At 41.5% G+C, this 27,398-nt stretch overlaps 1 protein-coding gene across 12 annotated transcripts in view; it reads right to left on the bottom strand.

The window, feature by feature from the left end:
- DUSP26 (dual specificity phosphatase 26) overlaps positions 1-4,253 on the bottom strand; it is a 41,469-nt gene extending 37,216 nt beyond the window's left edge. For all 12 annotated transcript variants that reach the window (XM_055696208.1, XM_027803739.2, XM_027803738.2 and 9 more), the window contains exon 1: positions 4,097-4,253. The gene's annotated coding sequence lies outside the window, so the exon portion shown is untranslated. The remainder of the gene's footprint in view (positions 1-4,096) is intronic.
- Positions 4,254-27,398: the final 23,145 nt, after the last annotated feature.

Genomic DNA, 27,398 nt, shown 5'->3' with positions numbered 1-27,398 from the left:
TGGAAGTGTTGCAGATGGGTTTGTTTAGGGAAGGAGAGAGAGCTGTCTTTTCCCATTCTGCCTCCAGCTGAAGCAGAAAGGCACCTTTCTCTTTCCTTCATAACATGATATTAAAATCACTGCAGCCTTCCCTACCCCTGTCTGTGCTTGGTTTTCATTGATCTTAACAAGCTTTCAGTTCTCTTCAAATATTCTGGTGCTGCAAGATGGGTAGGCTAGAGATTCACTTCAAGGCAATAGCAGATTTGCCTCTTTCTATCCTCTGTGCTTGTGGGACACAATGTGAAAGGAATTTACTGTCCTTAAATGCTGAAAAAGTCCTATTGTGTGATTAAACAAAGGGACCCAATGACAAATGGCATCTGATTTTACCCTGAAACACTGAAAAATTGCCAGCTTCTCTTGATTTTGAGGCAAAGCCCCTAAAAGCTCACCAATAACCACGTGTAGAGCCAGATTCAGAGAGATTAATCAAAATAGTTGATAGGCATCTGAATGACATTCATTTCCTGGTGCTACCATCTACTCCCTGTGATCAGTCATTTGATCCATCTGTGATTCAGTTCTTCCTACAAAATGGGAATAATTCTTGTTTAGCTGGTGGCAGCATCAGTAGCATAAAGCATTCATGCTGGTGAGATGTTCAGACATTATCCTCATGTAAGTGGAGGGAGAATCTGTGTGGGTTGAAAAGTTCACAAATCTTGCAAAGAACATAACTCGTATCTCCTGCTAAATCAGGTGAGTATCACATTGTTTACCAGGAACACCTTGGTCTAATTATCTGCTGGCAAAGGAGGTACAGAGGCATAACTGGCGCTACACTGGCTTCATCTGGATGGTGCCAAACAAGCTGGTAAGTTCATCGCTGCCTGTGTACAGCATCCAGAAGTAGTACACAGGGACACAATTAGTGTTCATGTGGCTTTTGTACTGGATGTGCTCAGAGGCCTGGAAGATATTTGTGTTTATTACAGCGTTGGTACCCAGTCAGGACTGAAAACAGTCATGGCCATGATGCTCACTCCAAAAAGGATTTGGTGGACAGAAAGCTTGAAAAAGCTTGAACAAGAAGAGAAAAAGAAAAGGCAGTTTTAGGACAGTGTAATCATGTCTCAGTAAAACACTGAGTATGGCAATTAATTATTGATCGTGCATCCCTCTGTCTTTCTTTTGTTTCCTGGGGCTCTGCGAATATGCCAAACACCGTGCCAGAGGTAATCGGGTGTTTTGCTTCTACCGGGGGAGTCAGCTACCTGTCTGTAATAGACCCAGTACAACTTGGATGCAGTAGCTTCTCATCAGGTCTGGGTTTTTATGTAAGCAGGCACGCTTTGCAATCTGCAGGTGGCTCAGCAGGTTGCAACAAATTTTTACTGCTTTTAGGTTATGCCTTGACCACACATCCATGCCACAGAGCAAACTGCCAGTGGCAATGGGCTGTTTGCTGGGAAGCAGCGCACTGGTATTCTGCAGCTGAGTTGTATGTGCACCACAGTAACGCCGTCTGCCTTCTTACCAGGTCATTCTCTCAAATCCCTGAGCATCCATGCTAGTTACTATATCCTTTTGGTACTAACCTCAGGAAGATAAACACAAGGTAGTCCTGCATGCAGCTGGCACAGTATCTCCTCAGGTTATGTGGAGGGGCATGAAAACTCCTGGTGACGTTGCAACAAGGGTTTTTAAATCCAACGTATTTCCAGGAAATGGGTATACACCAAAAAGCTATGCACCTATTATTTTGTTTCCTGTAACCAAAACACTTGCTTAAAAAGGCGGGGGGGGGGGGGGGGGGACGGACACACACGACACCAACAATTTTCTTCTGCCTTGTTCAAAAACTCATTGAACAAAGAAACTTCAGAGACTGCACCTCCATCCTTTCTCACCCCTCGAAAGGTGACATAAGACATAACTTATGGCATCAACAGTACTTACAACAGTAATATTTTCTGACAAGTTAAACGAGGGTGGAGAGTCTCTAGGATGTCAATATGCATTAGCAATGGTGAGGGCAGCAGTAGTTTTTAGCAGGGAACTCTGAGCATGAGCTTAGGAGAAAAGAAAGCCAGTCACTACAGGATGGAGACAAACCAGGCAACTTTCTGGATCCGTGTAAATGTTTGGGAACTTCTACTCCCAGCTTGTGTCACTGCTTGCTGAAACTGGCATCTGGGGCAAGAATATGCTTGTATCCCCTCACCCTCCTGCAGGATAATGAATTTCCATTTTCCCTCCTTAAAACAAATGGCAATTCCATTACAATTCATTTCAGTTGGATGTCTTTGCTAATGCCACTGTAGCAGGGGCTCTAGATGGTGCCCTTACACATCCTTTTATATGTTCTCTTGGCATAGGAGCAAATCTTCTCTGGGTTTAGAAGAAACTCTGTAGTGGTTTCTCTGGGAGAGAGGCGGCTGTCAGGAAACCAGTACTCCGTCACTGTTTCTCTGACAACAGTCAAATATAAGGGTAGAGTTCCTCCTTGTAGGCAGTGTTAATCTAAGATCATAAATGAGAAAGTTGCCAGAGATAAATTTTTTATTATCTCCATTGCATGACTGGCAGGCACAGGGTGACATACCAACGCAGCACAAGGGATAGCATACTAGAGAGTGCCTGCTTTTGCAAACTGCTTTAAGTTCTACTTGCCATAAAAGTCCCAAGTACAATTAATGCTGTAGATATCTTACTCTGTGAATATAAGCCTCACCCAAAGGCCACTGCAGTCTTGCCCAGATATCGATCACCTTTGTGTTGGGTTCCTCATAAAACATTAGTGTGGCAGGAAGCCAAAGGGTTCTCCTACTTGTGCAGAGACATCACCTTTTCCCTTTGTGTGCGCCATGTTGTAGCAGGTTATATCACAAAAGTACGGTAGTGTTCTATGGAAGCAGTTGTTCCCACCAATATTCTCTTAGTTAATGATTTCTGCTTTACCTACAGCTGTGTCTGTCTGCACAGATGCTGTTCCCAACTTAACTGTGTTATCTGCAAATCCCCAAGAGAATAAAATACAGAAAAAATCCAATTGGAACAGTTTCCATCACGGGGAAGTAGTTCAGTTAGCTCCGTGTATCCCTTATTCACATGGTGCTGAGAGCAGTGAAACGCAGGAGCACATCCCTTTGTCAGTCTTCGTCCATTTGTCTGTCTAGCTCTCATCTGTCTCTGTTCCCTTCATTAAGAGGATAGCAGGTGGCAGGGCGGATGATGGATGGGCAGAGGACAAACTAGAACAGGGTCTACTCATCATCCATTCGTGCACCAGAGCAAGATAAATGGTCATGAAGAGCTTTCAATTTATCCAAAGGCTGAGTCAGAAAGCCATACTACATGCCCTGCAAGGCTCTGTCTTAGGCATTGAGGGACACTACCACCAGTGGGCAAAGTACTGGAGCGGGCAGGAGCACACAGAACTGGTTCAAAGGTAGGATCACATGAACTACATCCCAGGCTTGGACATCTTGGATGTACAAATAAGTTATAGGCTGGATCCTTAGATTTGAGTTTCTCATGGATAGCCATGGCCTCCCTTAGGGGAAAAATCCTCTATGGCTTTTTCTGTGGCATGGATGTGTGGTCAAGGCATAACCTAAATAAAGGGAAAAGAAGCCCTGCAAAAGGGAATCCTCATGGTAGAATATTTTCTGGCAGTAAGAGCCAGATATTTCTGTTATTTACAGCTGCAGCTATAGACTCTGAACCTAACCCTTGTACTAGGGTATCACGCAGGTGTATATTAAAAAGTGAACAGACCTGAGGTACAGCCAGGTTAACAGAAGGCTATGCAGGCAGAAAATGTGTGTGTCAAGAAAGTGGGTGAATGTAAACCTTTGCCTTCAGCAGCTGAAGTCTTATAAAAATAAGTCTTATGAAATTACAAAATTACAAAAAGTCTTACAAAATAACGCAGCCCAAATAACGCACCTTTGTCACTGAAGAAGCAAGAAAAGGATCCTGGGTTCCTTCCACAAAACTTTGCTGACAGCAGCAGCAAAGTGAATAGTCAGAGACAGTGATTAGAAAGGAATAAAATCAGCAAAGAGTATGCACCAGAAAAAATTTTTAGTTATTCAAAAATTGCCCCTACCTCTGCAGCTTCCTCCACTTTTTCATGTGATCAAAGACCTCATTCCATACCAACATGGTCCTATTCTTTCTCTCCAGTATACAGGGGAGCAAATTCAATCTGTGAAGCTTTTGTCATTCTCTCTCTCTCCCCCTCTGACTTCCACTCTCTTTTCTTTGTAATGGTTTGCAGTGTACCTACCACAATGATAAAATGCATCCTGTTTACAGAGAAAGAAAAGTCTACCTCAGCATTTTTTCCATGGGAGGAAAATGGGGAGGGTGGGGGAAGTACATTTTAAAGCTTTTTAGCTTGTGACTTCTGCAAATTAGAAAACGTACACATCTTCCCCAGATGGAATATAGGCAATTACACTGTGAAAGCAAGTGCTATTTCTGTCCCTTTCTCCTCGCAGTCTTACTAATACTTTTAAGGTAAAGATACACTTGTTTGTGGTGAGGAAGATGGCCACCTTCAGCAGTTTGTGTCTAGTCTGAAATCAGGGAATGAGCTTTGCTTTGTATTAGTTTTCACAGTAGTTAAAATTCTTTGAAAGCCTTGGAAACCGAATTTCTTTTTATCCATAAAAGCCTGCAAGCTTTCCTCCATAGTGTTTTTCAGGCCCCAAACTGCCATGGGTTTCCACGGTCGCTTACTCATAGCATATGGGTGCTTGGGACAGTGCAGCGCCTGAGATGGGTGCATTGCTCCCGTACCAGTGCCCACGCAGGTACTCCTAAGGGGAAAAATATCATAGCATCAGGGCCCCTTGGTGCCAACACCAACTGCTCTCAGCCCTAAGCCACCTATTGGTTCAGGTGGTATTTTTATTTTTATATACATATATCTCCACACACCTCAGACCTTGCTTAATTGATTTCAGTGTGCAGGAAAACACACCAGGAAATAATTGTTAATAATATTGCTTCTCTGATTCCATTTGTTCTATTAAGATTGAGAGAAGACATATGTAAAGGAAAAGCAAATAATTATAGGAATAAATACATGGCTAGGCATATGGATACATAGACAAATATGGACAGATGGACAGATCAGATCTATCTGGCATACGCCTATGTATGCCACCTCTCTGCATTTGCACTTCACTCAAAACTAAGCACGAGCACCTCACACAAACTGAAGACAAGCAAAGTAATTGCACAAATACCTGGTGAGAGCAGAGTATTAGGGTTGTCTCCTGGCTGAACGATCAGTTTTGGCGGTGCAGAGATTTGACCTGTACCAGGTAAAGAGGTAAGAAATGCTCTCCCAGCTCTCTCAAAACTTCTATAGCTTGTTCTCCCTACTGCCCTAGCCCTACCTTATGCAAAGAGGTCTTTTTGTTCAATGCAGGCTTTCCCACTGTTACAGACTCTGCTTTTTTCGGTTGCCCTTTCTTTTGCATTAGCAGAGTATTGCATTATATTTTGCCCTCCCTTACCTAACCCTTTATCACTCCATATGTGATTGGAGGAGCTATCTACCAGCAGCATATGTGTTTAATCAACTTTAATACTTCCACAGACTATAAGTAAGAGAAATGTTCTGGACAGGGAATAATTATCATTTTAATTACATTAGAGAAGATAGTTAGACTGCCAGAGGGTAAAAGAAGATCTGTGGCTTAGTGCACTACTAGGCTGGGTAGTAGCAGCCGGGAGGTGGACCTGCTTTGGCTGTAAGGCAGCAGAAATATGAACGAAGGGAGCACATATCTGAAACGGCTTCTGCACACACACGCAGTTCTGGCTCTGGCAGGAGAGGAAATGGCTGAAACGGCACTGCTGCATCCCTGTCCCATCACAGCTCAGAGGTAAACAGCAAGTCTGGGAGATTCGGAATCATATTCCCCCAGTACAGATTTTAAAACATACATAAAGCATTAGGAATTTGGAATTTACATCTGAGTGACTTTTAATAACAAACAGAAAACTTTTCCGCTGCAGTGGTCACAGTACTATCAAGACAGCAATCTGCCTCAGGCACGATCAAGACAGGGAAACTGAGATACAGAGGCAGCATACAGCTCATCTAAGGCTATTGTGTGTCAAAGGCAGAGCTCAAAATACAGTAAAAGTCTGATTAAATTTATGGAATATCTTTAAAGTTTCAGCTTAGATTTCTTTCTATTTGCCCCAGGGTATAGGCAAAGCACATCTCCCATTTTTCCTTTAAATCTACAAAAGTTAGAAACATTACTTTTCATAAAGAAACAAGCGTATAATGCTGAGATTCACATGTAATCACATCTCTGCAACAAATGCAGCCTTAAGAACAAACAGTAAATATTGAGAGACTTGTACTGATAGAATCACCAAAACTAGCAACATTATAAATCCCTTCGGAGACTTTGAGTATCTGCTGCCTATCCTTAAAAGCTTGCAATCCAAGAAGTATTCGCTCAGTAAATTTTACATAGCTATCTGCTCTTGGTGGTGGGAGATTGGTTGCTGTAAGTCTTATAGGCCTGTTTCCTAACTAGAAGTCTAAAATGATTTAAACAAAGAATAAAAAGCAAATGGTATGTGGCACTCCCACAGAAGCAGACTACCTCAGGTTTCTGTGAAAGCACCGATTTGCAACAGCAGCATAACAAAGGAAGCTGGATTCTGCAACAGGGTTGCAGGACATCTGCCAGCTCCAGGTTTCTCCTGCAGTAGGGCCCCTTGCCACATCACAAACTGCAGCATGAACTGTCTGGCCCACGAATTCTTCCTGCTGCAAAACTGATGCGAGTTATCTGAGTTTCCATGATCAGCTGATGGCCACAAAATCTTTCGTACATATCACAGCCCCATCTGGTAAAGCAGCCAGATCAGTCCTTGACCCCTTGATTGGACTGTATAATTACCATACTTAACTGGCTCTGTTACTGGAGTGCCAAGGGATCAGCCAAGTCACGGACTGCATTGTATAAACTCATATGTAAACAATGTAGTCCCTTTTTGGGGCCCTTCTCATTTGTTTGCATTTACACTGCCACAGAGAAACTGCTACATTAAGGAAAGGAAAAAGGATGCAAGAACTAAAAAAAGAAACATTTTGATTTGTTTCTGGTTTGCTTTGGGATTGTTCATTGTATTTAATGCCTGGGTTTCTGCTTTGCAGCCCAAAATTATGAAAGAGGTTAAAAGAAACTTTCTTTTTAAAGATCACTTGTAGGATTACCTCAGCCATCTCCTCCTCATCTCCTTCTTTGGATTAGTATAATCATGAAAGCAAGGAGGCTAACGAGTACTGAATTATGCTCCTGGGGCCAACTTCATTAGTCATGTCTTTTGACACGTGTAGACAACACCTTAGATTTTCAGTATGAGATTGTTTTGCATTTAGCATCAGCTTGAAATATATTTGTTTTGGCCCAATAGTACAAATATTTCACATACTGATTCTCTGCAGAGCTAAGTAACAAATATGCACCAGTTCTTCTTCTCCTTCCTAGCTCTTCTGTTGCACCTCAGTGCTGACCCTAGGCAGCCCCTACACTCCAGCTCTGCATGTACTTACGCCATTGCATTTATTACGGCAGTGCCTACAGGTCTAATGAGAAAACTATCCTATGAAGACAAAGGAAAATGACAGACCTTGCCCCCAGATGCTTATATGAACTGAATCCGCTTTTGTAAATGTTATTTCTAAGCATGTGTTTGGAACCACCCAGGTTATAAGATTTAAGTTTAAACTCTCCCTGGTACATGTAATTTTGACTTAGAATTGATTGGAACCCACATTACCCAGAAGATGGTCTCAATCACACTCTTATTAATTTCCCGAGGTAGGTATGTCTATGCCATTGAGGCACTGGTTAATGAATGCTAGACCGCAACAATACCAGTAACAGAAATGTAATATGCCTCATTTTAGCCTGTTCCACACGCTGCTTTTGACTGGCACACACTGTAATAACTCAGAATGAACCGACTCCTACATATTTCTGCAAAAGAGACAAGGAATTACTCTTCTGGTTTTCAATTTCTTTTCTTCAAAAATTACCAGACTGATTGCACTGTAAATTTCCATTCCAAGTAACGCCTCTTACTGGCTCAGCCTGAGCACTGCAGTGCAGGCTGCTGCCCCAAGTTAAAGCAAGGCTCTTTCTTACCCTACTAAAGGATGGGAATCCACACACCATCCCATCTTGATTTAGTCAGCAAGCAGCAGCTAAACTCCTTTAGAGACTGTTTGCATGCTTGTTTCTCTACGAGTGTTACCAAAGCTAATTTACTGTAACTAATGTGGTCCTGTCAGTTGTTGTAATTTTCTATTGAGGTAAAACCACCAGCTCTGAGCAGACGGTGTTCTAGCTGGGAAAGATTAGCTCCTGTTAGAGAGGGGCAGCTCTGAGATTACTCCCTGGATTGTCATAGCAGTGGATCACACGTTGCCTAAATTACCATTACTGAGAGAGCTCCACACGCACCAGGCATAAGGGGACTGGCAGCATCCCAGTGCCAAATAGCTTGGGGCTGAGAGGCAGTGCTCTGCAGAGGTGACAGCTCTGGGAAAGTCATAAATACAGCTGTGCTCAATGATACAGCCTAGACAGCAAGCATCAGAATCCAGAGGTGGACCATAGATACCAGGCTAAAATAAGAACCAGCTATTGTGTCTATCCGAGGCTCAGACCAGACCTTGAACCACAGCTTTGTGTGGAAGGGCCCAATTACTCTACGGGTTTTTTTCTCTTTATTTCCTAATTTCATATTCTGTTCCTATCAGTAGGCTCAGAGAAGGACCAACAGCAAAATACTAAAATATACTGTGGAAAAACACCTAGTTGCAATGACAGAGAAGACAGTCTTGGCTAATAAATGAGCTGGTTAATGTGTCCCCTTGTTCTGTCCTACTTTTCCTTTACAATACTGAGATACTGAGGGAAGTTGATCCTAATTAACTACTGATGTGAATTTAGAATGATTTAGTTAAAACACATTTGGCCTCATGGGGACACACACATTCATAACTGAAGCAACTTTAATTCCATCTAGAGAGAATGGGTATTGTCAAAAGCAATCAAGTTACCATGACTTAATAACTTACTTCATATCAGACAGGAACTGCCTGTGTGCGCTCTTAGCCCATCCTGGCAGCAGAGTAAAACACCAGCTTCCCTGGGATTTTGCTTTACAATCGGGCCAGGGTAAGAGTTTGTGCACAGTCAGTTACTGCAATGCAGCTGACAGGTGGTAGCTCGGAAAGCTGTGAAGCTCAGCCTTTCCCAGTCCTACATCCTCACTACCTGAACTACATTTCCTTTAGTTTTGACTGAGGTTGCCTACGCCACAATTTAAGGTCATGCAATTAATTATTCTGAAAACTAGTTTGCATTAGTTTTTCTATGTCTACCTGTACAAACAAGCTCCTAATGTCTTTGTTGGTTCAGCAGTAGCACAGAAATCCCTATGAATGCATACTGTGTGCACACTGTTGAGTTTGCAAGCCCTGGCTATGTTAAGCACAAGTATGAAAAATGCCTGCCATTAATTTCAGTAGACAACTACAGGTGCTTCCTTAATACAAATAATAATCAATAGGAGTCATGTAGATAGGCTGTTAGAAAGGCTGTGCTCTTGTGATGTTTTCATATTAATTTTACATTCCAAAATTGATTCAGATAATCATCTGAGATTTTATGTGCTTATCTGAACATTCAAGCCTCTGATACTGAGGTAACATTGTTAAAGGTATTTAGCACACACGCACAGAAATGCGGCAGTAAAATTCATGGAAGCTTTGTACTCAAATACCAGTGTATCCTGAGTGAGATTTACCTCACAGGGGGAACAAATTCAAGGTCAATGTCTCACTTAGCTCCAAAGCCACATTTCTTAAATTCTTAACAGGACTTTTCAAAATCTGACTGTTTCATTCCAGGATCTTAGGAATGAAATAATAAAAAAACAAGCTTGACTTTACATTTCTGCTTTCCAGTTTGCTGTTTCCTTGGTGAAGTAAATGGAATTATATAGAGATACACCAGCTGGGTATCTAACTCTCAAGCATCAAAAATCATTGCTTCTTTTAAAAAGAACAATGGATATACTGGAGCACTAAAAAGTCTTTTCTATACAGTTATGATTTACTTAGCTCATCACAAACATGCTGCAGATAAATACTTAATTTCCATCATTATAGATATCAGAAGGTGTACTGCTGTCTCTGGTCAGAGATTGAATTTATCATTACCAGTCAAAAGCACCCTACAGATTCAGCAGAGGGCAGAGATCAGTTGTTTCATCCAAATGAAACATCTTTCTCCTTAATGGCCTTTGAGTTTGCCCCATCCTTCCTACTTCGTCCCTCGGCTACAAGATGATCACAAATGCTTCTGGACTAGACCTTCAGATTTGCTTTGGGATGCACATGAAATAATCATTCCTGAGAACAATTTCCCCATGATTAAAGATCCGCTGCTGCTAAAAATATTTAAAGCAGGCATCATCCCGAATAATAGACTTGGCAACATGCACCAGAAATGACAGAAATTGCTGGCACTGTGCAGAAAACAAACATCAAAAGACAGAATAGCATCAGACAGTGTGAAGCACTGGATTATTTTTTTTTTCTTTTTGCTCATGCCATTTTGCCAAGGTTGTTTGTGCATCTTTGTGTAATTCCAGTTAATCACACAAATTCTTCAATTCAAGATATTCTTTGAAATCTCCCTGGGATGGCACTACTCTTGTGTACCCCTCACTCTGCTCCTGTTATGAACCACCCTCTTGGTTCTAAATGAAAAACTACATTCAGTAGCAAACCGTCAGGGGTGTTCTATTTTGCAGCTTTTATTCCACTTCATTTGCTTTCTTTTCTCCCCTAAGGAAATGTTGTGGAAGCAGCAACATTGCTTGCTCCTTCCTCCTTCCCCTTCCTATGAGGGAACTCTCAAGATACGCCTGCTTGTAAGTTCATGTGGTCACCCATTGCTGTCACCAAGCTGCCCTTTATTGATAATTCAGCCAATAATTGGTTCTAATGGATATGATCTGAAAGTACTGCTAATGAAGGGCCTGCTCACCTGGATGGCTCCCCAAGGGCACAACACTACCTCAAGCACCAAGGTCAGAGAAAGTTGGCAGCATCGCATTCCCCAGGGAAGCCATGGCACCTGACAGGATCAGGTTGTGTGTCAATGCTGCTATCAATTATTTTTCACAGGGACTTAAAAACATCTGTGCAGTGCTATAAATCTGCATGGTGCTTTGCGCTCATCTGTAAAAACACATCGCTTACCCCAACCCCTAAGAGCCTGTGGCCCCAGAGACCTTCATGAGGAGAACAAGATACACGCAGTGAGTGATCTCAGGGGGCTGATCTCAAACACTGCTCTGCATTTGCAGCTTGTTCCAAGAAGAGCTGCATGTGGTTAAAAGCACTCTGTAGGCCTCAGAAAGACACTCAGAGGGGACTGACGACATGTGGATGAGACCACAGTGCAGATCAGACAAGTTCTTTTGGAATCAGCGCTGTGCTCAGTCGTCCAGTGTCGGGACCCATGGGAAGCGAACGGAGCAGCAGTGGCACAAGATGAACCAATACAAATCTGAGGTTTATGCTTTCCACCCCTGGGAGCGGATCTTTTGTGGCTGTGGATGGGCAGATTCTCACTTTTCTTACCAGGGCTTCAGAGATGGGAGGGGGAATGAGAAGCAGGAGGTAGAACAGGCCAAATCCCATTTCACTAATTTCATTCCTTTGAACATTATATGCAAGTGAACTATGAGGAAAAATACAGATACTTCAAATGACGTGCATACAGCGCAACATCTTAGGAGCCTTTTCAATTAAGGGTTCTTAACAAGAGCCTAGCTAGAAATGGCTAAGAGGTGCATGACTGCAGCGTGTTTGGCAGGATCTGAGAAAAACCCTTTCGGGAGTTGAGAAACAGCAATGAAATCAATTGCATCAAAGCAAGTATAGGAAGAAGGAATGACAAAGGACATAAGAAAGCTGAGGAAATGACCTTGCTGAAAGCTAAGTAGACTGAAGGATAATAGTGCTGAAGGACTGCACTCCCAGGATTGTCAAGCCTGAACGTAAAGGGACCAATTCATAGGACTGGATGTGAGCATGAAATGCAAAGAGGTTTTTGTGGGTTTGCTAATCTCTGCAGGTCCTACGAACATTAAGTACAGAGGATCAAGGTTGGGGTCATATTTACACTCACACAAATACCTACACAAGCAGAGGATTTGGCCAGGTCTGGCGGAAAGCCTCCTGGAGCCCAGGGGAGCTTTTTGACTGGCATCCACAGTTTGGTGCGAGGCTGATGACCATCTCGGACAGACAGTGCAAGCTGTTCTCCTGCTCTGTAAAGGCGCAAAGTAGAGACATGTGAAAACTATGCGGATCGTCCATCAAGCCATGTCAGATGCTCCTCAGCACACTTGTATGTCTAATTAGGAGTGAGAACTGTGCAGCCAGTGTGTGTGGATATCTGGTGGAGTTTTTTCCAGGGTCAGAGGATAAAAACCCCTAAAGTTTAAAGACCTTCAACACAACAGTACAGCAACCCTGCCAAATCCTGCTGTCAGTTTGAAGGCTTGTTAGCAACACTTCTCTGGTTTATCTCCTTGTGATTAGCAAGTTTCCAGTCTCTTAGACCATGTGAAAGAGCAAGGGCTAACAAGGTTTAGACTTCGGTTTCCACATATAAAAGTGACAGCATTTTTACTTCATTTACTTGGTTGTTTGAGGCTTTTTTGTTTCTTAGCAGGGAAAAGTTTTTCTGGTCAGGAACCTCACTTTCTGAATGCACTGACAATAAAAAATGTATCCAATTACTTCTACTGGAATTTAACTTCACTGGTATTTGTTCAAACAATCCCACATGCACACAAACTCAAAAGTTAAGTAGGGATTAGACTCTTAAGTAAGCGTAATAACTCTGTGCACACACAGGCACCATCCATAGATATATTCGTATGAACACAAGAAGACATGTCTTATCAATGGGAACATACAAACACACACGACACCAGTATGAAAGCAACATGAATGTATGTTCATACAACCACTTGCTTACGCAGATATTTGACTGCCCATGGACACACAGGCATATACAGAAACTCAGTGCATGCGCTCAGCCGTGCTTATCAGCACAACCACCATGTAAGCATGCTTGCCCATTTGCACAGCCACGTGCACCCATCTGATGCAGTCTCAGGCAGACATTCACATTCTATAAGCAAGAGTGAAAGGTTCAAAACCTTCATTCCAGAGGAAAAAAATACCTGGCTTGCTATTCAGAGCTAAGCGTTCTAATTAAAATGCTTCTGGTCAAATGCATAATGTTAGCATGAATTATTGCCAGATGAAAAATAAGAACTAGAGGTGGGAAAATCCACTCTAGCTTGACTCTGGGTCCTAGTATTGCGTACAAAGTCTTGAGTTTGTCCCTGAATTCTGTTCTTACCATCTGACTATCAGCATCAAGACATCATGTATACGATAGCTAAGGACCTGCCATTGCTTCTACCCTGTGATAGGCTACTTCAGTACTGCAGCAGTCCCTCCCCCCCTCCCCAGTTTTACTATTCATATTAAATCTTCATCAATGCAGCAGATAAGTCAGCTACACAGAAAACGGGGAAAGTAGCTGCGGCTCTATGCGCGTTTTCTTCCAGGACCCAAAGGTGGTGCTGTTGCATTTACTGTTAAGGGCAGTATACTTCGGCAAATACACTTTTTTCATTAAAGAAAACGTTAAATCAAGCCGCCTGTAGATTAAAACTGTGTATTGTTTAACTTCACAAGCCATATTTAAGTCTGACACCTGCATGTATGACTTCGCCATTAACACGTCTGGTGCATCTGTATTCCTGCTGCTGCTGAGCTCGCTTTTAGCCAGAGGTATTTGGTGTGTGGCGTCCCTGGTTCAGCAGTCTTGGGGATGTTTTAACAGAAATCATACTGGAAGGACAGGCCCTCCAGGCCCGCTCTCAGACCCCGAGTAGCCACCTGTCACAGAACCACCTACAGCTGCATTTGTTCGCAAAACCCCTTTTCCAGGCTCCTGCAGCAGCAGCTTCGTGCATTGGAGACTACGGCTTGACATGGTCCGCAGTGGCTGAGACCGCATCTTGGCACCATCCAAGCCTATGAAAAGAACAAAAATAGTACCCCACAGCCCAAAGAGGAGAAAAGTGGGTACAGTGAGAAGAGGCTGCAGTTAAAACGAAAGCATGTACTGCAAGAAGCAGGCAGACAGTTGGGCTGTGATTCCATAATCGCCAAATGCAGGAAACACAACCCAACCACCACCACAACTAAGCAAATTGCCCAATTTTCAAACCAGATGGTTACTTAATGCCTCTCTGACTTCTGCATCTCCTGAGCAGCCTAGGACTAAAGATCACTTCATATGCAGTGCGTCAGAGTGTTTTTCAGAGAACAGCACCCCAGAAAAATGGCCAGGCTTCAAATATCAACAGAGGTCAGGAATGTCAATATAATAATGCCAAGCAGTTTTAGGGAGTGCAGGTTTCATTCCACTAATGTTAATAAATGATTCCTGTTCAGTATTTAAAGGAAGGTGCAAAGGTTAAGCTCCTTGCCATTGTACCCCACAGGGAAGATTGCTCTTGTTCCTGAACAGGATGAAAGGAGGAATCATCAGAAATTATAAGAGGTCAAAGCTGTGAAGACTAGGTAAAAAGACTAAACAGAACCTGAGAAACATGACAAGTGAAAAAAAACATTCCAAACTATCTCCTCCAAAAGAAAATGCTATTATAATTTTTAGATCATCTACTTGTGCTTGACACCCACAAGACATTAGCTGACTAAGCTGTCTACTCATCTATTTCATGAATTTGTCTGATGAATGAATTGCTTGTCGTCATGAAGGAAGAAAACAAGGACAGTGGAAATGAAGTATGAAAATGCAAGAAGATAAAAGGGGACTATATAATGGAAAATGGAGAAGAATGAGGGCTTTTATGTATTCAGTGTATTAAAAGACTATAACAATGCAAAACTAACAAAGCAAACATACACATGCAGGCTACTAGCCTTGCTCTTGAAAAGAATCCAAATTTCAAATTGCCAAAAAAAATTCCAGGGCCTGCTTGTAGTTTGCTAACATTTTCCAATTGCAGACCTTGGGCTAACACCCTAAATTTTAGGGAAATACCTGCAACACAAAGGCTTTCCATGTAAAGGTATCTATCTAGTAAGAGCTGAAGTAGGGTTTAAGTTTTGCTTAATGAATTTTGTGGGTGTTTTTACTGAAATAGTCACAAATGACCACAATAGTAATTTGTCTTTAAACTTATGGCTAACAGACTCAAAGTATGGATGATGAAAGACAGAAACAGATAAATGACATTAAAGTTTGTGTTTGTTGTTTTTTTTTTAAATTGTAGATGCAGAAGAGAAATACAAAATGGCAGGTAAGTTCCTTTTGATCAGCAGAGAGGCTAACCTAATTATGTATGATTCCTGTATAATATTTTTCCACATTTGTTGATAATCCTATGTAAACTGGTACCAACATGGAAATGCAGAAAGCTCCAGCAGGAGAGCTATTCTCTTTTAGTATCCATAACACTGCCAATGTATGCATTTGAAGAGTGAAAATGGCATACCATTGTGTACTGGCCCCTTCTAATCTCTGCATATAAATATTTTATGATTCCTTTGGTTCCGTCTTTACCTTCTCATCTTTTGATTGAAGTAAAAGCTGATCATCAGTAAAACATCCCTTAACAGCTTCATAAGCCAAAACCGCCTGGAAACACATCTCTAGTCTCAGCATCCTCTTTAATGAATGTGGAAAGCTCTCTTCAACGCTTTAAGTGTATGAAACTGATAAAGATTCTATTTACTTTTTTCCCCTTATAAGAACTTAATGAGACAAAATTGGTAGCTCGTAATCAGGCATTGGCCTTTTCATCTCTCCGGGTTTTATTTACAAAAGCTTATTAGAGCAAAGCACACTAAGTGATATGCAGCGATAACTAGAGTATTGCTTAACGATCCCTAGCAGGCAGCACAAAGCACAGAAAATTAAACAGAAAAGGTGATTAAAGAAATGTTACCTAATGTAAACAGAACCCTTCCCTCCACTGCCATCAGAGACCCTGATGCCGCACATGAATCTGCAGATGAACCCACTGGCTAGACTGCATCTTTCCAGTCTGTTACAATTGCTGCACTGAGTCAGGTGTCCTGGTACACAGCCCTTGACATCAAGGCCTGAACAGCTCTGGGCCCAACTGAGGCAGCTCCCTGCAAGCAAGGAGTCAGGCCACAGCAGAGCCAGCTTTGCTATCCACTATATCTGATTTTTCAGCTTCCACACATTTTCCGTATTAAAAATAGTAGCTACCGATGTTCAGAGATAAAAGTTGCTCTGTGTCTTAGTTTTCCCCTCCGTAAAATGGGAATAATATCCAACTCTTTCAAATGTGGAAGAACTTGGGCAATCTTAAAATCGAATTAAGAACAGGAAATGCAAGGAAGGGCCAAAGCAGCTGGAATTCTGCAACGAAAAAATCCGTAATAGGCTTCCAACAGGAACTGATGCTTTTCACACACACTGCCAGTTTTGCTTACAAATAGAGCAATACAGTTGCTCCTTCTCCCTCTGTAATTTGCTGCTTCATTTTCATCCTGATAAATAGAAACACCACGCTTGCATAGGGAAAGAGAAGTTACTGTATCATAGGAAGCAATCACACCGTACACAAAACAAGTACTCTTGGTAATTAAACTACTTCCAGCCCCCTTTCTCTGTTCCTTTTCAGCATTGCGCTGACGGGCTGTTTATCTTTGGCACAGCAGAAGCAAAGGAAGCAGCAAAATGTTCTTGTAGCAATTCACTCACAGGAGGAGGGGGAGAGACAAAGGCTGAAGACAAACATATTCAGTCTTCAGTGCCAGCATTGTTCCTTGAAAATACTTGAACAAAGATCAGATCTCTAGGTAATTGTCCAGGTGACTTTTGATAGAGACTTGTCAACTTGCTTGTAATATTAAGTGCTTCGTGTTCTAGCCAGATGTTTCTCTAGTACTATAGCTATGCTCCAGCTGTGCAGAAACTTGCATCTTGCTCTGCTGTTCTCATCTAAAAGGGGAGTGTCTGCATTAGAGGTGCAGACTCTTGTGGTGATTGACTAAAGAAAAGCAATCTATAAAAAGAGTAAACAGCTTTAATACAAAGAATAATAAAAAAAGAACAAACTAGCCAGCTCCTTCCTAGAGCAGATTAAAAAGTCTGTCTTGTAATTAATACACTGGCATAAGGACAGCACATCAGAAGGCTGTTCCAGCTCTACCATATACTCCATCTGGAATCCTGTGCGTGTCTGTCAAAGTTCAGTATCACCCCACCTGAGCGAAAGGGGTGCTAACTTTTGTCTGAACTGTCTATTTATATCAAATTCTTCCAGCTAGGGACTGCCTTTTATACATTTGGACAAGAGGACAACGACCTCAGATGGGGTCCCTAGCTGCTGCCCTAATGCAAACCAGCAGCCAGACAAGCCCAACATAGGCTGTCTGGATCAGAACTCTAAGCTTGTGAAGGTGGTATTTTGGCTTTGGCTTCAGTCCCACCTCTGCAAATAAATAACAGATTACGGTGAATCTGGATGCAAAACAGAAGGAAAGGTGCTAGCATACCTCCCTGGTGAGGTTAATCCACAGTCTAATAGACCCTGTATTGCAGCTTGGTTCCTCCCTGACCCTCCCTCAAAACGTGGTTGTTGAAAATGTGGGTCTTTGGCTCTGTGCCCATTCCCCATCGACATACACACTGTTTGAGTGCTCTCAATTTGCATCTGTCATTATCTTCTGTGTGTGTGCCGAGGTTTAATGTGCAATAAATGTAAATGGGTGATGTATATTCTGCATTTTATTAGCTCTCATTTCTCCTTGGCATCATACACAGTTGTTATGCCTCACAAAAGCTGCTTTCTGGTCTACCAGAAAGCTCCCCAAATGGAGATCTGTTGCTATTGTTACTAGTATTTTCTTCTGCAAAATCAAGAGTAATAATTTCATTAATAATTACAAATTAAAACCCAAATTCACCCATTGTTTTTAGCTGGCTTTCAGTAGCTTTGACTTGAGACTTGCCCAACAGATCAAGAACTGAGCTGAAAAATTTAGGACCCCAGGCCTTCTCAATGTGTCCTGCTTTTGGCCTGAATTGGTCAGAACACACAAGTAAATTGTATTCTCAAGCATATCCCAGAAGCCATTAGAAATGAGTATTTCTATGTAGTTGTGCTCATAGTTTCTACTGTAATTAAGATATATCCTCCGTCTATACAGTAACAGAATGTTCTGTTCCTGCTTAAGTTCCTCGCCAGTGCTTGAAATCATCCCTTTCATCTTCCAAATATAAAAGGATGAAGGGATATTATACAAAAACATAGCTTGCTTTGAAGCCATTCAGACTAAAGACCTATAATTCAGGTAATGGTGATGGCCACAGTCTAGCTCTTCAACAGATAATTTATGCCAGTCCCTGTAGGGAAGATTGCACATCCCCCTTCCTCTCCTGATACATTTTCCCGTACACAAAAAACCTCCTGTGTTTATATCTATCCAGCTGGCATTCACAGCAGATTGAGGAGCCCCAGTGCAAGGAACTGCTCTAAGGAGAGAAGTTGTAAGTTGATTTGCTCTGCAGCCTTCTGACCCTCAGTGAACACACACCCGCTAAGTGGCAGCCATGAGGGGTCTCAGGTTAAACATCAAATATATGCAAACACCATTTTTGCTTGCCCCAGCTGCTGCAGTAGGAAAGAGATCTTTAAGTGTGCTGAAAGACTTGAGGCTCTCAACCACCATCCTTCCCTGGCCTGCAATTACATGGACATTTAACACATTCTGCTGACGCTTTCATCAGGTCACATTAGAACATTATAAGAATCTGGCAGTGAGGGGAAAATGGCATCTGCCTCTACACTGAAATGATGCGTCAGCATACAGGTCAGCCTAGAGTTCAAGAGCAGCGGAGAAATGGATCACCTGGGACTGAGAAGGGGTCTCAGGATGCCATCAGTGCTAATAAAGCTCTGGACTGCATTCACTTCACAGAAGGGAAGCTGTAAGTATCTCTGGTTGGCAGGCAGTAACTGTAGGGCTCACTGTAGAACAACTAATGCTCCACACAGGTGAAGTGGTCCTGCTGGAGAAGTCTGAGCTCTGCACACAGATGTTGGGGACCTTCCTAGCCTGAGACTTTGCAGAAGCTACACCATCTTGCAAAAACCTTGGAAGTGACAAGGCAGCTGGTGTGCTGTGATTGCTGCTTATCACACTAATCACAGCAGTTTCACCGACTCACTGCCCCCCACATCTGTGTCTGAATCCAGCTGCCACTCCTTGTGTTACACTTCAAACATTATCTCTGAGGAAGAGCACAAGAGTCCAGAAACAGATTCAGTCACAGCCTGCCCCAATCAGTGTTGACCATAACAGACCAATGGTTTATAACTCCAGATAACAATTGAAGGATTTCATAGCTAGATTAGCAGTGCTGATAGCCGTATGGGTAGCTGTCATGAAAAACCTTAAATCTAAAATGACTAATTGCTATTCAGCTAATAGTAATCCAATACATTTTCAAATATTTGTTTTGGTATCAAACAGCCTGTCTGGATATTCCTGTACAATCATTTCCAGATTCCTGCTAGTCTATTCCTGGTAAAAAGTTGCCACTGACCTATTGCTATAAATTGTTGCAAATTAATTTTTGCTGATTATGTTTCAAACCCAAGACTATGGAGGAAATGAATTTGTAGAGAACATTTCCAGTCCTGTGTGCCAGTGAACCTGTGGCAGGTTTGGAGCATCTCAAGCTGAGATCAGAGATGGAACCTCACTATGCAATAGAGAAATAGGTGTTAAGAGACCAGTGGAGAGAACGATCAGAGTCCGGAGAGATTTTAATTCAAAGACTGAAAAGATGACAGATAAAAATCTGACTCACCGATTAGCACTTTTGATATTGATTTAAATTAGGACCAAAATTTCAGCTTGGACTGGTTTGGCTCAGATATTAAAGTACACATATATCTGTCTATTATGTGGATATATATAAAATCATGTATAGGGCATTTAAACACTCTGATTTTGAATCAAACAAAACAATCTGATCTGAGGAGAATGATCTTCTGCAGGATAGTGATTGGCCAAACAGGCATTTTGTACCTATATTTCAGCAACCCCACCCGAAAAAGAAGGTGGCCTAGATGACATCCTCATGAAAAGATGTTAAGCGACACACACATTCCTCCTTACCTTGGAGTCTGTCCAACTAGAAACAGAGAATGGGCAAGTAGGAAAGGAAGAAGTGAGAGGGACACAGTATTACCTAGCTTTATAAACCTTTGCTCTTCTACTCTCTGCCCAATAGTGAAGCACAAACTATAATCCACCTTTTCACTTAGACTGGGCAATGCATGTACATAAGGCATCCTTGCTGTGTTCAACACCTAACCCATCCCTGTGGGGTGACTAGAATCTGGCTGCACAGATTTATTCACCGTGTTGGTGCCTTGCTCCCCAACTATATCATTGAAATATTCCTCTGTTCCTCTGCAGGGACACAGCAGAACCGATACCTTCCTCAGGTCCCCTGAGAGCAGACAGTCTGCTTGCAGTTACAATGTCAAGAAGCTGCATTTATGTTCCTGTGCAGCAAAAAGATGTGGTGTGCTGGTCATTCCTTGAGAGGGCAACAGACCGCTGGCTCCAATTCCTTTTAATGCTTTCTGGATCTCATTGAATGAAGCAGACTTACTCCAGATTTAGGAAGGTGTACGTGGGAGCAAAGCTAAGATAAATGACTACTATTAAAGCCTATTACCTCCTATCAGTCAGCTATATAATAAAGACATCTGGCAGTTTAATTTTCTTTTCACTAATTACTTAAATTTCTTATTCCATGTTTAGGACCTACATTTAAATGCGATGCTGGGAGGCAGGTAGAGTCTCTCCTTAGATTTCCAGTGAACTCTCAAGCACCTGTGAGCAGGATGCAGCAACAGTAAGCAGCTCTGCTGCTTCCATGGGTAGCATTGCCACATTCACTTCCTATCACCATGGATTCAACTGGCATTAATAAGCTCCTGTCTCCATAAAAAGGAGCTGCCAAACACATGACTTCTAGACATGTGCTTGGCTGCACCCCCATGTGAGTGTGATTCACTGCTCTGGAAAATGGTTGCAGGGCAGAAAGAAAAGGGCACTGGCTTCTATGCACTGCTAGCCAAGCACACACACACGGAAGGAAATAAATATCAGCCCTGGCAAACCCATGGATAGCTCAGATCATCCTCATGTAATAATGGGACACTGATGGTCTCCAACTGCCAACATTTGCTTAGGGAGAAAGACTCACTGTGTATGGTATTCAGATTAATTTATCATTTATATCCTCAGGACATGCCAGTGAAAGAAAACTACTGAGACAGTGTAAAAAACTGATGGAGAATCTTTCATCAGTGTCCTGCATCACACAATCAGAAGGTACTGCCCAACCAGCGCCTGCTCCACTGCAGTGAGGGAACAGTCACAACCTTTGCTTCAAACTAAGCACTGGAACAGTTCCAGAGCCAGGCATGCAGCGGGGCTGTGCCCCAAACCCACCCTGCAGCACAATGCATGACTTTACCACTGGTGTAAGAGTCATGCTCTGGAAAAAATACTCTTATAGATGTAGGAAGCTTAAGAAATCATTTTAATGTAAACAAAAATTAAAGCAACATTTCGTCCAGTGTTTTCCAATGCCTAGAGGAGACAATGCATCAGGCAAGAGACCACAGGATTTTTTCCATATGAAAACATGACTTGCTTAAGATACTTTATACTTAGACAGCAAAGTCACCAAAACACTGAAAAAAACCCTGGCAAACCTACTAGGAGTACTTTTTCTGGGAAAACAAAGCATTTTTTAATAATATCCCCTCCCATTTTAACTTGTTGACACCCACTTTTTCCTCTACAGAAGAGTGTCTATAGAAAAAGAAAGCTTCATATTTTCCACTGAGTCAACTGTCCTTTCCCTTTTTTCATTTATAAAAATAAAAGATGAAAAACAAATGAAAGGTATAAAAGAGAAATAATATTTTTCTTCCAGAGAAAATTCCCATAGGAAAAATAGAAAACTAGTTATTCCCTTTAAGTTATTTCCCACATTACAACTATAATTCTTCTGACCTTCTCCAGTGCACAGTATTTGCTAGAACTTGGTGATTTCTCCCTGGGAACATATAGAAAAGCAACAGCAATATACTGAACTAAGGATGCCAGATCTCCAGACTTCGGCCTTAACACTAAATCACAGCTTTCTCTTTCCAGCATCAGCAAGTAGCTATTGCAGCTTTAAGGCCACACAGAGCAATCATTTACCCATCAGTCTAGATGGTACCTCTTTTGTTGGCTTACGCACAGGCACCTTCCAACTTTTATTTCCTCCTGCAAACTTTTTGACATGTGTTCTTCCCCTATGGCTGTACCAGGGACCTCCTGCTGTAATGAAAGTGACCCTTGGTGTCACAAGGGCAGGTGTGCACTGGCTACCAGCCCACTCCTAACAGCAGGAAGAAACTCCAGTGTTCAGCTCAGCAGTCCACCAGTTAGCTTTCATTAGAGACAAAACACCAGCTACCTTTGCTGTCTTTTCTTTTGATCAGTACAGCCCACTCTGCAGTTATCACCTGGTCCCTTCGGCAACCAAGTGAATCTCATGCCCAGTTACGGCTGGAAATTGGGAACACAACATCAGTTAAATCTGAGAGCGCAATACAGATAGGTGATCTTTTTCCTAGCACAGAAGACCTGTACAAAGCCTTACATGCTAGTTGAAATTTCATCCTTCTCTGTCTTGAGGACCTAGACAGTACTTAAGAGATATGTAAGCCTCTTCCTACTTTTGGCCCTAATTTAACAATATATATTAACAGGTACTTGCCAGTAATTACAGATTCAAACTCTGGATGTATGTGGTCAACTAGAACACCAGCTTAAAGCTAAGCACTTGATTTTTGCCACACAAATGTCTGAGAAGGTGTTCATATCTTCCTTCACAGAAAAATAGAATGAGAGATCAGATCCGTGTAGCCAACTTGAAGAAATTATTTAACTATCAACATTTCAGCCATTGTCAATGTGCTCAGGTCATTCACTTAGCCATAGCAAAAATTGGCTCAAGTATCAAGGGTATTCTTGATACAGAGAGGTCAGTTTTCTCACTTGACTCACAATTATACCAGAACCATTACACTGGAAATAGTTATTATTGAAATAAAACTGATTTTAAGGTTCTTAGTAAATTACTTATTTTATGGATCTGGCAATAAAACTACCAAATAGTTTAATCATATACTAAAAAGGCTAGAACAAGCTAATAAAAAAGAAGCATATTGTGAAGGAGGGGAAAAACAACACCGGCAATCTAGAGTTCAAAAGCTAGAGCAATAAAAAGTCTTGGGCATCACACTTATGGGGCAGGTTCACCATGGGTACAAATTACGTACTTCTGTTGAAGCTCCTGGTGCTAAGCAGAGCTGAACCAGCTGAAAATTTACCCGCAGGGAGAATGTGCTGCTCCCTCAGACATAAGTGAACAAAGCACAATTTAATACAAGTGATTAAAAAAGACAGACTAACATTTCTCATATTTCTGCACAGATCAGAAGCTTAGGATGATGACAGAAACTATCTTGGGATACAGAGTCAATTGGCCTTGTCATCTTTAAGGTTATGTTTTTGTAGAAAAGCTTGTCCTGCATCATCTTTATGATTTTTTTGTTCAGCATATCAATCACTTCTCCCTCCTGTGATGCCTTATGGTATTGCTTGGTCCTGACACTGCTTTATTTGGTGTAATTGTGCATGCCAATGCAGAGGGCATGCAATCTTACCGCTGTGAGTTGTTCCAACTTCACTCTCTTTGCAGTGGTGTATGTAGTTCAGCTCCCCACACACTGAGGCATGATATTTCATCTCAAATTCCCCTCAGGGACATGTCTCTCCTCAGGACCTTAAAATAAATTTAAAAAAAATGTCATTTGTATATTCTTGCAAAGTTCAGGTCTGAAGTTAACATACAAACAGCTCATACATATAGGACCAAACAATTCATTTAGCACTTTATGCATTTCATCTTTGATCATGGCCTTTCTGCTATAAAGGTATTCAAATTAAATCAAAGCAAAAGAGATAAAGTCAGCTGACCTTAGCTGATCCACTCATCCAGGGAAAAAGTACATATTGTATCATTCCATCTGGGTTACTGATTAAGGGAAACAGAACACTGAAAGTAGAATGCTCTACATGACTACATGGGTGCAATTAATCCCTGTGCAATAGTCCAGTGTAACATATCACTTTGCTCCCACTAAGACCTGTTCAGGTGATAAAGATAATACCTTAGGAAACTACTGACAGCACACAAAATTGTTGTCAAATGCAAACTACTGCCAAGTGTAAAATACTGAATCTTGTTTTTTCAGTTGAACATTTATTGCTTCTACCAGCCTGAAATGCAGAAGTGCATAGTCACACTATCACATCAGGCTGTCTGCAACCTCAAAAAATGGAGCTGAAATTACTAAAAGATGTTCCATAAACACTGTACACCTAAGGCCAATGATGGATTCATGTCTCAACTTTTCTTGCATGTGAAACCGCAATAGCAGACAGGCAGTTCCTTAAACACATGATAGAAGAGTTACAAAAGGCACAGGGTTTGGGATTCCAGTGTTCTCATCCTCTGTTGCAGAGATCTGTGGTACAGATTCAGAGCTTTAATACCTTTCTCTACTCTCACATCCTTTTATAAGTCAATTATCTATTTTATAAAGTACTTATGAAGATTAACCACCAAGTAGTGTGGGAACAGTACAAATAGAACAAAAACTATAAAACAACAATATAAAAGCTTTTTACAAACATTGTGAATAGTTGCACTGTAAACCTGTCTTTTAATGACTATCAGCACAAGGGAAGGTAAAATGAGGCTATACAATTGATATCCTATATCAAAACTAAAAACGCAGAATGCACTTAAAATCAAATACAGCTCTCAATAAGCACCTTTCATAAAAATGTTAGGTCAAAAATTAGATGCTGTCATTATACAGTCAATAGCTTAACCTGACAAATATTTCAGAAGAATCATACTCTATTCACCAAGAATTTGTGAATCAACATGAACTAGAAAAAAAGCTGATAGAACGAATGCCTTCTGGAAATCACTTCCTTGCCCATAAAGTCAAAATGTTAAACTTCCAATGCTACCAGAATTTCGAGCAGCTCAAATTAACTGTGATTGTTCTTATAGTTAATTAAGCAAATTGATACGAAAAATAAAATATCCAATATAGCACATTTCAATGACAAATTCTAAGTACTTTAATCATTGACTTTTCATTGACAAATTAAGCAAGTAGCTCTTCCCTGTAGCCTTACAACTGGTCAAGGAAAAGACCACACTTAACTGCTCTTCCTGTCCTAGTGGCCATTAGAGAAGATGCCAGTACAAGGCCATTGCAGCTGCTATTAAAAGCACGCAGAGGCAAGCAAAAAAACCTACATAGTCAGTCTTGCTAAATTAGTTTACCTAAAATTGTATGTGTGAGTGATTTTAATCAAAATCTAATTTCCCCTCTTTTTAGAGTAACTGAAATGAGATTTTTCTAATTTACTTTTCGCGGTTCAAGTTTCTCATAATTCTTCTATGGTAGTGACAGCACCGTGAAAAGCGTCTGCTGCTACAAAGCATTAAAAAAATTAGATTTTCAAATTGATGTGCTAAATTAAAAATGTTTAATGTTTCTCATCAAAGGCACAGGAGTATGCACAGGGCCTTTGGTACAGTTAGAGGCACAAGACTTTTTTTCATCTGTTTCTTTAATTCACATCGCAAGGCAACTCTGCTGTGAAAATTAACAAGCTACAAGCAAAAAGTGTTGTAAAATAGTGTCTTCAGAGAAACTACCTTTTAATTTCTTCCCCTCCCCATTGCTGGTTTGACCTTAAGGATGTCATAATAAAAATAGATGCTATGTTCTGGTTTTTTCTAACTTTAGATGGAGTTTTACTGAATTCTTTCAGAGCATCTGAGCCTCTGGGCAATTTTAATTCTCTGTGCTTGGCTTGCCAGTTCCTATATTTTAGGAAATCACATTATTTCTGTAAATTGACAAAAATTATTCTTACATTCAAATCTGGGCTTCTGAATTCGGCAGTTGCTTGTGAAGTAGCTCAAAGTTGGGATGGGACTACCTGAATAGCTGTGGATTTATGTATGTTTTAAAAGTTTCTGAAGAAAGGTTTGCATGCTACTAGACAGACCTGAGTAACTACAGATTGCTCGGCACGGCTGCTACCACTTCGCAATACAAGCAGCTCACAAACACAGAGCAAGTTTGCTGTTGACTCTGGATTGACGCTTGGGTCTCCTGCTGAGCACAGCCGATTGAAAGAGGAAATGGAGAAGCTCCTCAATGATATGACTTCACATATATGGCCATAACTTGACCACATTGCTTTAAAGCATGTTTTCCTTTCAAGAGGAGCAAATCAAATGCTGGCAATGCCTACTGGCCTTTTATTGAACCATGGCTTTTTTGCAAGCATAGCACTCAATGCAAATAACAAATGAAACACATTCTGTATATTTGTGGTATATTCGCACTACTGCACTGTGAGGGTGGTCAAGCGCTGGCACAGGCTGCCCCATCCCTGGCAGTGCCCAGGGCCAGGCTGGACAGGGCTGGGAGCAACCTGGGCTGGTGAAAGGTGTCCCTGCCTGTGGCAGTGGGGCTGGAACTAGTTAATGTTTAAGGTCCCTTCCAACCCAACCCATTCTATGACTGCTTTGATTTAAATGCATTTTTTCTGCCTAAGCCTGGCACGAACAAAGCCTTCTGGTGAGAGAAGAACCACCAAAGACAGTGCTATGTATTTCTCAAGCCCAAACTGGATAAGAATGAATAAAAGACTGTCCTGTTTCATGACAGTGACATGGTTTTGTCATGTCAAACATGACAACTAGCAACTTAGTAAGGAAATACACAGAAGAGGAACTGGATACTGTGTATGATAGATATAAGACCACTGAGCCATGGTCTGTCCCTCTAGACAGGGAGGCAGCTTCTTTACCACCTTTCCACTAACTGAGAAACATAACTTTAACAACTTTTTCCAATAAATTCAAAGATAATCTATTCTCAAGAGATGTTTGCAGAGTAGGTGGCATACCCCAAGTCCTGCCTGTCTCTAAACACACCTACTGCAGAACACCAGACAGCATGACAATGTGCCAGGAAGGCTGCACTGGAGACAAGAAAGAGTAAGA

This window comes from Falco cherrug, chromosome 18 (assembly GCF_023634085.1).
Source record: "Falco cherrug isolate bFalChe1 chromosome 18, bFalChe1.pri, whole genome shotgun sequence".
In the NCBI taxonomy this organism is placed as follows: Eukaryota; Metazoa; Chordata; class Aves; order Falconiformes; family Falconidae; genus Falco; species Falco cherrug.
The sequence above is the reverse complement of the archived record's forward strand: the minus strand, read 5'-3'. Positions and strand labels throughout refer to the sequence as shown.